This window comes from Diabrotica virgifera, chromosome 9 (genome assembly GCF_917563875.1).
Source record: "Diabrotica virgifera virgifera chromosome 9, PGI_DIABVI_V3a".
NCBI classification, from domain to species: domain Eukaryota; kingdom Metazoa; phylum Arthropoda; class Insecta; order Coleoptera; family Chrysomelidae; genus Diabrotica; species Diabrotica virgifera.
This window is the reverse complement of record NC_065451.1, coordinates 101344268-101356403: the sequence shown is the minus strand read 5'-3', so window position 1 is coordinate 101356403 and position 12136 is coordinate 101344268. Positions and strand designations below refer to the sequence as shown.

The window sequence follows — 12136 nt, the reverse complement described above, 5'->3', positions numbered from 1 at the left end:
TTTGGAGATAGTTGCATTGCAATGATCTCCAGCTATCTCTCCGATAGAAGGTAGAGTGTGCAGGTGGGTAGAGTGAGGTCGGCAGAGAGAGAGCTATAAATATCGGATTACCTTAAGGCGCAATATTGGGACCCCTTTTGTTTCTAATTTATATTAGTGATCTTCCACAGATAGACCTTACCAGTTCATTTACTCTTTTTGCTGATGATACTACTATTACCTGCAAAGATTGGGATTGTAAGGCAGCAATAGAGGCATCAAAGCAAGCACAAGATAAGGCAGAACAATGGTTTGCAGCAAATATGTTGCTTCTAAACATCAATAATTACCTCAAGGCTCAATATTGGGACCACTTTTGTTTCTAATTTATATTAATGATCTTCCACAGATAGACCTTACCAGTTCATTTACTCTTTTTGCTGATGATACTACTATTACCTGCAAAGATTGGGATTGTAAGGCAGCAATAGAGGCATCAAAGCAAGCACAAGATAAGGCAGAACAATGGTTTGCAGCAAATGTGTTGCTTCTAAACATCAATAAAACCCAGTCTTCTACTTTTTCAACAAGACAGCTTCCATCCGGAGATGCAGATAAACAAATAAAATTTTTGGGAGTTTACTTGGATGCAGGACTATGTTGGAAAGCTCATACACGGTCCCTTGTTGCTAAGTTAGGAACTACAACTTTTCTGATTGGAAGACTTTCTGAGTGTGTATCTCAGTTCACTTTACAACAGGCCTATTTTGCACTGTGTCATTCACACATCAGCTATGCAATTTTGGCATGGGGTCACAGTGCTGGAGCCAAAGATGTCTTTCGTATTCAGAGAAGAATAGTAAGGATAATTGCTGGCCTGTCATATCATAAAGAATGTCGGCAAGCATTTGTTGCACTGCACATACTAACTCTGCCTTCGCTATTTATTCTGGAGAGTCTTGTTCATGTGAAACAAAATAGAGATTGTCATCAAAGACATGAGGATGTACACCGATATGAAACCAAAAATAAGAATGCCTTAATACTGCCCTACACCAGGCTCCAAAGAAGTAGAGACGGACCAAACTCTTAGGCAGGCCGCACAACAAAGAAACATGAAACGTAAATTACGTTTCATGGAAATAAACCACTGCTAAACAAATATATGTCCGGCCATTTATTAAACTCTCCGAAAATAAAAATGTGTCATGAGCATGAATCACACTCGTTTCGTTGGTAGGCGGACTTTGAGATTTGTTTAGCAGTGTTTTCTTTTCATGAAACATGTTTTTTCGCTTCATGTTTCTTTGGTGTGCGGCTTGGCTTATGGTTTAACATTCTACAACAAGTTGCCTGCTGAAATTACTGAATTTTCAACTTTACAATTTAGAAAACAACAAAGAATTTTCTCATAAGTCAAGCATTTTACAGCAGTGATGAATTTTTAAATTTTAACTTTAATGTTTGGAACTGGTTTGTGAACTGTTGAATTGTACTTTGTTTATTCTTAAGAAGCCAGAAAGTGTTTGTCTCAATTGATGCATGTATTATTTCATATTATGCCTTGTGCTTTTATACTTGTATTTTATATTTGTATTTTATCTGTGAACTAAAGTTGTACACTATTTTTCGACGTATGTAATTACTTTTGTATATTAACATGAATAAATGACTTGAGACTTGAGAACTTTTTAACATGGGTACCTTCGGTAAATGGAGTTTTTCTATCTAATTCTTTTATCAACTTGATGACTGTGTCGACTAAGCATTGTTTCGTTACAGGAAACCCAGCTCTTGCGATGTTGATAAGCCACTTAACAATGCAATCTTTCTCATCTGCAGTGAGAACTGTTGGAGGGCACATGTTGCATACCTCAGGACTTATTCCTTTCAGCTTATTGCGCAATGTTATACGAGGTACACAAAATCTCTTACTTGCAGTTGCAACTGGCATACCCATTTTAGCTGCTGATAGAGCTTCTACTATTTGAGCAGTGGTATAATTCTTGTGTCCCTTTCTATCCATCATAAATGATCAGCTGTAAAATAAAAAAACAAAATTATTTCTTGGCGCCAGTATTGGACACTCCTGTAATAGTCATGTTCAATATGTACTGGATCCCCTCAACATAAAGACTTCCTGTTTATAGCAGAAGGTAGCATTATATATTTACCAGTAATTTCAAATTACCGTATGTGTTCATTTTACGAACATATGTTTAATTGTAGATCCAGTATTGGACACCCCTCTCCCTGGGACTGTAATTCTACCTCGACGACGGTGGGAGGGCCGAGTAACCGGTCGTGGTCCCTAAAAAATTGTGAGGGGAGCACGACCGATGAAACCAAGAACAGTCCCAGCGTCCAGCGACTGTGCACCGGGTGGTCGCCGGACATCGCCGCTGGACGCTAAAAGGCGGCGCAACTGAGGCGAGCAGTTGCGACGCCTTCGCCTTCAGCAGTTGTATTTCACCCTCCAACTTCCCTGCGACTACTCTAATTCCTAAAGTTAATCTCGCCCACTCCAGCGTTGTGGCCGGGGGTCGATGGTGGAGCCCCACGCACCATGCGGGGGCTCTGCCGTCGAACTCCGATCACAAATCTCTATTCGAAATCTTTTTCGACATACCCATAACGAGTAGCCGCCATGTCTTACCCCGCCAAAGTACCTTTCCCACCACACATCCACTCCCAATCCCGCGTAACAGTGGAGGCAGCAGTTACGCGGAAATTCCAGGTAGCCTGTGAATACAGGCTGCTACTGCGTCCGGAGGCAACCGTGATAAAAAGCCTAGAGGAGTAAACCTCAATAAAATAATCCCCACTATCACGGTGGAAGGCATCGTGCCAAAGATATGAGAGATGCGAGGGTTAGAGCATCACAAACGATCCCTTCGGGATTCCTGGCGACCTCCCGAAGAACCTAGCCTTAACGTGGTAAGGGCGCACTGCCACGTCGGACGCGTAGCACGTCCCGACTCGTGGGAATTCATATGAATAAAACCAACTCAAAAAAACCTAAAGGAAAAAATAACGACGACCAAAGGCAAAAGGACAATGACGACGCATTAATTAGTAAAATTGAGAATAGGGAAGAACAGTCGCAAGACGGCACAATAGATGAAGATGAGCTGAGAAAGTTTGAAAGGGAATTGCTACAACGGCACGATCAACAGCCTAAACAGGTCGGGTGCCATAAAGCACTCGACACTTGTAGGGGAAGAAATTAATACAAGAGAAGAAGAAGAAAAAGAGGAGGAAGAGAAAGAAGAGGAAGATCCCTCGGTGAAAATCCTGGAAGCGAAAGCCTTCACAGAAAGTCACGATGAAAAAACGGAAGAAGAAAGGGGAGAAACTTGGGAAGACATAGAGGAGAGTGTTTTAACAGCCTTCTTGTTCGACGAAGAGGACAGAAGAGAAATGCAGCAAATGAAAAAAAGAAAAGGGGCCAGCCTTGAGATAAATGAAAAATTCAAAAAAGAAAAACTTGAAGAAAGCAAAAAATATCCAGAAGAAACCGACAGGGAAAAGGTCCAACGGAAAATGAAACAAATACTCGATATACTTAATACAGAAGGCCCAATAGAGGACGAAAGAATAAGAATGAAAAACTCATAGGGGAAATTAACTCTATACAAAACAGAAAAATTAGCCCAAATCAAACAACACAAGGAGAGGAGAAAAATATAAGATGCGAACAATGTAAAATTAAGATCGAGCAAGAGAGACAAAGAAAAGAAACAGAAAAAATAATAGGAATTGTAAACAAGGGAGGAGACATAGACACCTTTAGTCAAATCCACGAGAAGAAATGGGAGGACAAGGTGTTTGAAAAAACGAAGTGGGAACATGGGGGACTGCAAGAGACAATTGAAAAAAAAGAATGCATAATAATAACTAAAAACGAAATAAAAGACGGGGGGTAGAGGGCGTCATAAGAACGCTCAGGGAAGAAGTAGCAGAAATCATTGAGGAATGCAAAGTGGGCGACATAGAGTACATAGAAAATGTAAAGAAAAGCTCTATGGCCAACCAAAGGAGGCAGTGGTACACATATGTAACCAAAGTGGGTGAACAGGGAATGTATGAAATGGCTGTAAAGGCCATAAATATAATAAAAAAAAGGGAGAAGCCCCCGGAAACCGTTAGAGTCATCGTTAACAACGAGATAAATAAGGAGGATGTGCGAAAAGCTCTCGAATTTGTGGGGAGAAAAGAAAATATAGTATGGGAAATAGTTATCAGAGGGAAGGAGATGGATATAGGGGAGAGGCATGAGCAGGAAGAAGCGCTCCTAATCAAAACGGGGGGGGGGGGGAATCATACACTGATGTATTAAAAGAGATGAATCAGAAAATTGATATAGGGAAGATTGGCTTAAAAGTAAATAGGCTAAAAAAACAGAAGGGGGAGACATCCTCGTAAAACTAAAGGGGAAGGGAGCAGCGGAGAAACTGAAGAAGGAGATGGACAGTAAAATAACGGGAATGAGCATGGCTGTTCGGAAGAACGAAAATTATTTTTCCATCACGGCAATAGACCCTGGGTTTACAGAAGAACAGCTAATAAGCGCGATAACAACATATACCGGTATCCCCGAGGACGAAATAGATGTCAAAACGCTACGTATAAATAGGCATGGGGAACAGGTGGCGACCATAGCCGTACGCCCATCAAAAGCAGAAGAGCTGCGGAGGTATAGAACGATAGTAATAGGTTGGGTTATATGCCCCATAATGGAACGCCATACGCCGGTAAGGTGTTATAAGTGCCTCCATTATGGTCACAGCACCTATGAGTGCACAGGGGAGAGCAGGGTAGCATGCTGCTACAACTGCTTTAAAAACGGGCATACAGCGGTGCAGTGTAGCAGCACTGCGTACTGCTTAACTTGTAAGGAAGAGGGTCATAGAATGGACCGCATGACATGCCCAGCCTATAGGGCGTGGGTGTACGGCAGGGGAGGGGAAAGGGAACCCATAAAACATTAAAAGAAACAAAAGCGAAAGGGTGAGAAGTGGTTTCCTGATGAACGGAGGTGGGCCCCTATACAGCCCACCAGTGAAACAGGAAATCACCTTTTATAGGGTAAATTTATCGATTTTAATCATACATATTTATATTTATTTATTTTATTTATTTGAAAATTTTATCTATACACATTTTATTTATATAAATTTTATTTATATAAAATTTAATTTCACATATAATTTTAAAAATCTTAGTGTGTTGTGTATTGTCCAGTATACCATTTTAATCTTTTATTTATTTACCTATTTATTCATTTTATATTTACAACTTTATTTTATTTATATTTATTGTGTTCAATATATACAAACGGATACGGGTCAACTCTCTAGGGAACTGAACCAAAAATGAACCTCAAGGATCAACCTGGTATAAGGATAATGCAGGTGAACGTGGGCCGCGCAAAACGGGCACACGATCTCGTCCACGCGAAAGCCTGCACGCTAAAAATAGACTTACTCATCGTCCCGGAACCTAACAAAAAAATAACGTCGGACGGTGGCTGGGTGCAGGATACAAACAAAAACGTGGCGGTGCTCTTCAGAAATAAAGATCTTGGCGTGCGTGGCATAGTCAGGGGCGGAAATTATATTCTCATTAAGATGAAGGATTTTTGTCTCCTGGCATGCTACATATCTCCAAACATACCCATCAGAGACTACAAACAAAAAGTAGATGAAATAATGAGCATCGCAAATAATGATTGTCGGGGACATCAACGCAAAATCTAGGTCATGGGGCTCTCCCATGAATGATGAGAAGGGAGAGTTCTGGAATGAATGGATAGCCCAGGCTGGCCTCCATGTACTCAATAACAACAAACCCACATTCGTAAGAGGGGCTAGCAAATCACATATTGATGTAACCATTGCAACCGAAAGGCTATCCAGACGCATAAAAAATTGGGATGTCCTCGACGAACAGTTATTCACCTACCACTGTTACATAACGTACGAGCTGATGGTTAAAGGGAGGGTTCTAAGAAAACCGATAGGTCGAAGAGAGAAAATATTAAACAAAAACAGGTACCTGTCGGAGATTAAAAAAATCGACGAAGATGCAATTACAGATCTCGGCCAACTCAGGAAGACACTCGCTAATGCCGTTGAGTTGGCCACAGAAAAGACAAAAAATAACGAAAGAACCCCCTATTGGTGGACGGATGAGATAAGAGAACTACGGGAAGTGTGCCTCCGAGCTCGGAGGAATTACACAAGAAACCAGGGCAACCCCGAGCTCAATGAGATATATAAAACAGCGAAGAGGAATCTTAACAACAAAATAAAGAAAGAGAAAAAGGAAAGGTGGCAGAATCTGATAGACGCGCTAGAAAATGACATATCGGGAGACGCATACAAAATAACAATGATGTCTCTCAAAATGATCGCCCCATACAGACTAGACGAAGACCAACGGCGTGAATCTGCGGAACTTCTCTTTCCTGCCAAGGAGGAGCAAGCTTTCTTGAAGATTTTCCCCACGGTAGTGGAGGAGTTTACGGAGGAAGAAATAAAAGCCGCTGGTCAGGAAATCAAATCGGGTAAAGCTCCCGGCCCCGATGGTCTGCCACCCGAGGCACTGAAGATAATAGCAACAGAGAAACCAGGTTTGATCAGAAGAGTATTTAACAATCTACTGCGGAATCAAGAGTTTCCCAGGGAATTAAAGGAAGCAAATCTGGTATTGCTACTCAAGCCTGGGAAACCCCCCGACTCGGCATCCTCCTACAGGCCGATATCCCTTCTAGACTGTCTTGGCAAGTTTTATGAAATTCTTGTGAAGAAGAGGCTGGAAGGGGTATTGGCAAGTGAGAGAGCTCTATCCAGTCAACAATTCGGATTTCGAAAAGGTCGATCAGCAGTAGACGCAGCGATCTGGATTAGAGACGCGGCACAAACAAGTAGAAAGAGGTGGGTGGTACTTGTTCTATTGGACATTAAAAATGCCTTCAACTCGGCGAACTGGGGCCTCATCATCGACAGGATTGTCGAGCTGGGGGCCCCGGATTATATGTCCAATATAATAAAGGACTACCTATCGGAAAGAAGCGTATGCATAACGAAGAAAAATAAGATGAATATTACTGCTGAAGTACCCCAAGGGTCAGTCCTGGGACCCACATTATGGAACATATTATACAATGGGGTACTAGAGGTAAATAGAACACAAGGAGTAAGGGCAATAGCATACGCAGACAACCTAGCCCTACTAATCGAGGACGACACGAATCGGAGCATCATACATAAAGTAAACACAGCAATAGAAAAAACCGCGAAATGGATAGAGAACAACGATTTAAAATTGGCAGTAGAAAAGACTGAGATAATTATCTTGAGGGGACGGCGGGATCGAAAAGACATTAATTTTCGGTTCAGAGGCTCCGAACTAAAACCCCAGAAAACAGGTAAGTATTTGGGAATAATCTTCGACGACAGAAGGTCATTCGGCCCACATATACATGAAGCATGTCGGAAAGCGGAGGCAAGGACCTCAGTCCTACAAAAATTAATGCCGAATATAGGAGGCCCTGGATCACACAAACGGGCAGTAATGCTACAATCCATTATGTCAATAATATTATACGGGGCTCCAGTATGGCATGAAGTTGTAAATAAAGCCAAATACAGAGACATGCTTCTCAGAGCACAAAGAAAACCCCTGATCAGAGTGTGCAGCGCGTACAGAACCGTATCAACCGTTGCTCTACAGGTAGTGGCCGGAGCTGTGCCGGTGCACATTCTGACAGAGGAGAGGGTACGAATGCATCGAAGGGGTAACGGAGCTATAAGTTCAGGACCAGAAGAAAGAAGAAGAAGCCTGGAAAGTTGGCAGGATCAGTGGTCAAGAGAAACAGGCAAAGCCGCCTGGACGAGGACCCTTATCCCTGATGTAGTGAGGTGGTATGAATGCAGACACAGGCGCGTTAACTATTATTTCACACAATTTTTGACGGGGCATGGATCCTTTCGGGCATATACGTATCGTATAAGAAAGACTGAGGACGATCTGTGTACCGAGTGTGGAGTGGTAGATGACGCGTACCACGTGATATTCGTATGCCCTGTATATCATGCAGGGCGAACCTCGCTGCAGCTGAGGATGGGGTCCCCTCTGGGTGAGCCCCAAGAATTAATGCATAAAGCCATTATGAATGAAAAAATGTTTGACTTGATCATTGGATTTGTCACTGAAACGATGAAGCATAAGGAAGAAAGAGAGAGGAGACTCCAACAAAGATAATCTGTTTGTATTTCTTTTGAACATGTGTCGTTTTGCACCGACCGGGGTGGGTAGTCAATATACAACTCCCACTTCTGCCGGGGCAGTGTCCTTTAAAATAAAAGGATTTTTAATCCTAGTGTTAGTAAATGTTAGATGTTTTGTTTTTCATGTGTTTATATCTTATGTTGTGAGTGTATAGATGAATGGGCCACTCCTACAGGGGGTGGAGAATGAAAGTTTAGTTTTCTCACTGGCTGTTTAGTAATTTTTTGCCAGTTTACGGTGGATGGGATGATAGCGTGGTCGCGCCTCCTCACCCATTATCATGCAGATAGGTCGGTTGCCTTACGGACCCTAGCTGACTGCATGCGTGGATGGGGTGGCGAAACCGGGTTGTCATGACAGTCACAGAGCGCACGCAGAGAGTGCTAGATGGGAGTGACGAGCAAAGCTGGTGGGTCAGAGCTATGCCCGCTAAGGTCAGTTCCTGGCCCGCCGGTTGGAGAAAGAGGAGGTGAGTTTAGTTGGTAGGCGGCTTGCTACGGTTAGGCGTAGAGAGTTGAATCCAACACACCCTGGACACCTTCCCAGAAGTCTTTAGAAGATTCTCACCTCCCAAAAAAAAAAAAAAAGTATTGGACACCCAAAGTAAATCTTTTTAATGACAAAAATCAACTAAAAACAACAAATACACATTAAACTACGTACCTTTACTGTTATTCACTTAAGTAAACTTAATAAAACACCACTTTTTAAGTTTTTCTAAGTTAAGAAACTGATTCACTTTGTAACGTTTCAATGAACCGATTGAACGCTACACTAAGCTCCGCTTAGTATTTGTCCCTCGTACTATATATTTCTACAAGCGACCCTACTATCCTCAAATTAATTTGTTCAATTCTTCTAAGGTATTTAAACCGATGCAAATTTGTACTCGCTCTTTTTCCATTACCACGTAAATGAGCGACAATATCTGCATAAATTATTGCGTTTGTGTTTAGGCCCTTAGACATACTGTATAACAGTCCGTTAACTTTAATTATCTTTATAGTTATTTTATTTAAATTTTAATAACGGTTTGTCATTAAATTATACTTAAAAATAATAAGATCTAACTAAAATAAATCTTTGACTGACGTCATACTTAACTATTAGTTGGCACAAGTACTTCAGTTGGTATTAGACACCATTCGCTGTCATGTGAGTTTCGTTCTGTGGGGCTTCTCGTCTAACGACAGGAAATATTGGACACTTCGCTTGGTACGCTAGAACGGAAAAGTGGCGGATGGCTGATTGAAAAGGACGGAAATTTTAATACAATAGTTTCAAGCTTTTATAAGTGATATTTAGTGGCAAATTATTGGTGGTGTTTTGGAGAAGCTAGGAGACTAAGTTTTGGGAGATCCCGGAGGAATTGGAAGTCATGTCATCCGGTAAATTTTTTTACTCTTAAAAAGTTTGAGAAAAAGGAACGAATATGGCCGCTATCATGTCATATTAAATTCCTATTGAATTTATTTCTGTAAATGTATGAATCGGAGTTGTTCTTTGAATTTAGTATCTTTAATTATATCCATAGTTCGAAAATATACACTCAGATGAAGATTATCTTGTCACATATCCTGTAAATTATATCATTTGATTTGTGTGGTTATGTCAACCTCATAATATTGAATTCAAATTTTACAGATTACATTCATTATTCTCTATTCTATTAGATTGTGTGTATTCTAGCCACCTTAAATTCGTTCCAAAAGCCAGTATTTTTCTTAAAATTTACAACACATTACATTATCCCATACCATTTTTAATAATAAAAAAATACCCTTTATAGACATATTTTTCAGATAAAAATCATATTCTGTATTAAATATTGAATTTAAAGTTAAATCCCAAATTAATGTGTGTAATGTGAATCAAGGTCAAATCCATCATTGTTTTTGCTAATGATCTTCTTTTTGTTGTTCATTCTGAAAAAAAGATATCTCATTTCTTTTCCTTTGGCTCTTTGACCTTTCCTTAGATTCTGACATTGAAACTAAAACGGGACATGTTTGTTTTTAGCCACTTGGGGGAAATCTTAAACTGTAACCAGTCCGTCAGCTCCCCTCACAACTGGGAGCAACCGTTCTACGCCAAGCCAGGTCATTTGGAGACCAGCCTGGAGAACCTCCCACATACCTACTTTGTATCCTGCCCTCTGCACCCCAGAAGGGCATCGGTATATTAATTGGTACAAGCTAGCACCATCCCTGTGCTAATTCGCCTACCAGGGATTTTGGAATCCGTAGCAAGGACACTCTCGGGGACCATATAGGGTTTGTTTTGGGATACTTGGTATCTGCTAGTGATTGTCACTTCCACTATTACACCACATTCATTTTTTGTATAAGACTCGGGACATTTATTTTGATGATTAAGTTTTATAGTTTATCGCACATATTTTGTTTCAATATTTAAGTTGCATATTGTTTTTATATATCTATAATAGTTGATAGTGTTCCCCAAACCAGTAAACTCTCTGGTCAAAGAGGTTTGAGCTCAGATCATCTTTTCCCCATATGAGATTCTCTTTACCTTTATATATTACCTGAAATTTACTTGTACCATTTATTTACTTAATTAACTTTATATTTTTAGTACTAACCTTGCTTGTCTCCACTTATCAATTTAAATTTATATACTTTTTCCTCTTAATTTGCTTAATTTATTAACTTATTCATATAACTTTTATCTTTCTTTAGTCAATCATAATTATTTAACTTATTTGCTTAACTTTACTTAAATTCATTTAATCAATTTTTAATTATATCTTTGGACGCTATTCCCTTTGAATAGCTATCCATTTTACTTGTTATATTTTTTAGTGACTACGTGTCGAAGCAACTGATTTTTATATATCAAGTAGACCGTAGGTTCACCTTAATGAGGCTAATGCCTATTTAACTCTTTGAGAGTTACGGAAATTATTCATTATGAATAATCCTCCCTTAATTATATTCTGGTTCATTAGTTCTATAGGGTTTAACGTTGCTGTACGTATTGCAATCGTACAATTATTTGGTGAAGGTTGTTATTTAACCTAGTATATGTAAGTTGGGGGTATGCTCCATATAAGAGCTACTCCATTACTAATGTAACTATAGATTATATTTATATTACTATAGGTAATTATTTCCCATTGTCATTTTAGAGTTACATAGTTTGTATTTTTCTAACTCAGAGGTTGTCAAAAATCTAAGTAGTTATATTTAATAAATATTTATTTGTTTTGTATATCAATTATTTTTTTCCCATTTTTGAATTTAATATATTTACTATTTAACAGCAGTGTAAGATACCTGGAAGTTTGGTCCATTCCAATTTCTGGCGCCCATAATTCAGTCTATTTTATTTATCTCCTATATTCTTCTATTTTTATTATATTATTATATTTATCTAATTTATTTTCTGAACATATATTTTTATCTTAAAAGATTTCCCTTTTTCTAGTCATCATCTCTCTTTAGGTTGAGCTACTGTTCTTCGACAGGCATGCAAACGAGCCGTATCCATCCTTGAGTGTCAAGTTTCTCTCTTGCATCTATAGCTAGCCAACTCTATTCAGTTTGCCTGTGTCTTTCCATACTTCCATTATCAGTTCATCACCCTCCTTCATTCATTTCATCTTATCATTTTAGTTCAACAAATACTACTGCAAAGTAGTATTTTTGTTACATCGGCAGCCCAACTTGGTGCCAACCTTAGGTTCTAAGACAGTAGTTCTTTTAGTTCATTTTTTCTTTTATTTGTATTTTTTTTTGTATTATTCCCTTCTGATATCTTTTTATACATTCTGTTCTGATTTATTTTGTTTTTAATTACTTATTAATACTTAACAGGTATACTGTCACTGCTGTATCTATTA

At 39.5% G+C, this 12136-nt stretch overlaps 1 long non-coding RNA gene across 1 annotated transcript; it reads left to right on the top strand.

Annotated features, from left to right (window-relative positions):
* The first annotated feature begins 9254 nt into the window (after nt 1–9254).
* On the top strand, nt 9255–10549 carry LOC126892286 (uncharacterized). The gene is made up of 2 exons (XR_007700764.1): nt 9255–9662; nt 10294–10549. It is a non-coding gene; the product is annotated as an uncharacterized LOC126892286 (long non-coding RNA).
* The last annotated feature ends 1587 nt before the right edge of the window (nt 10550–12136 follow it).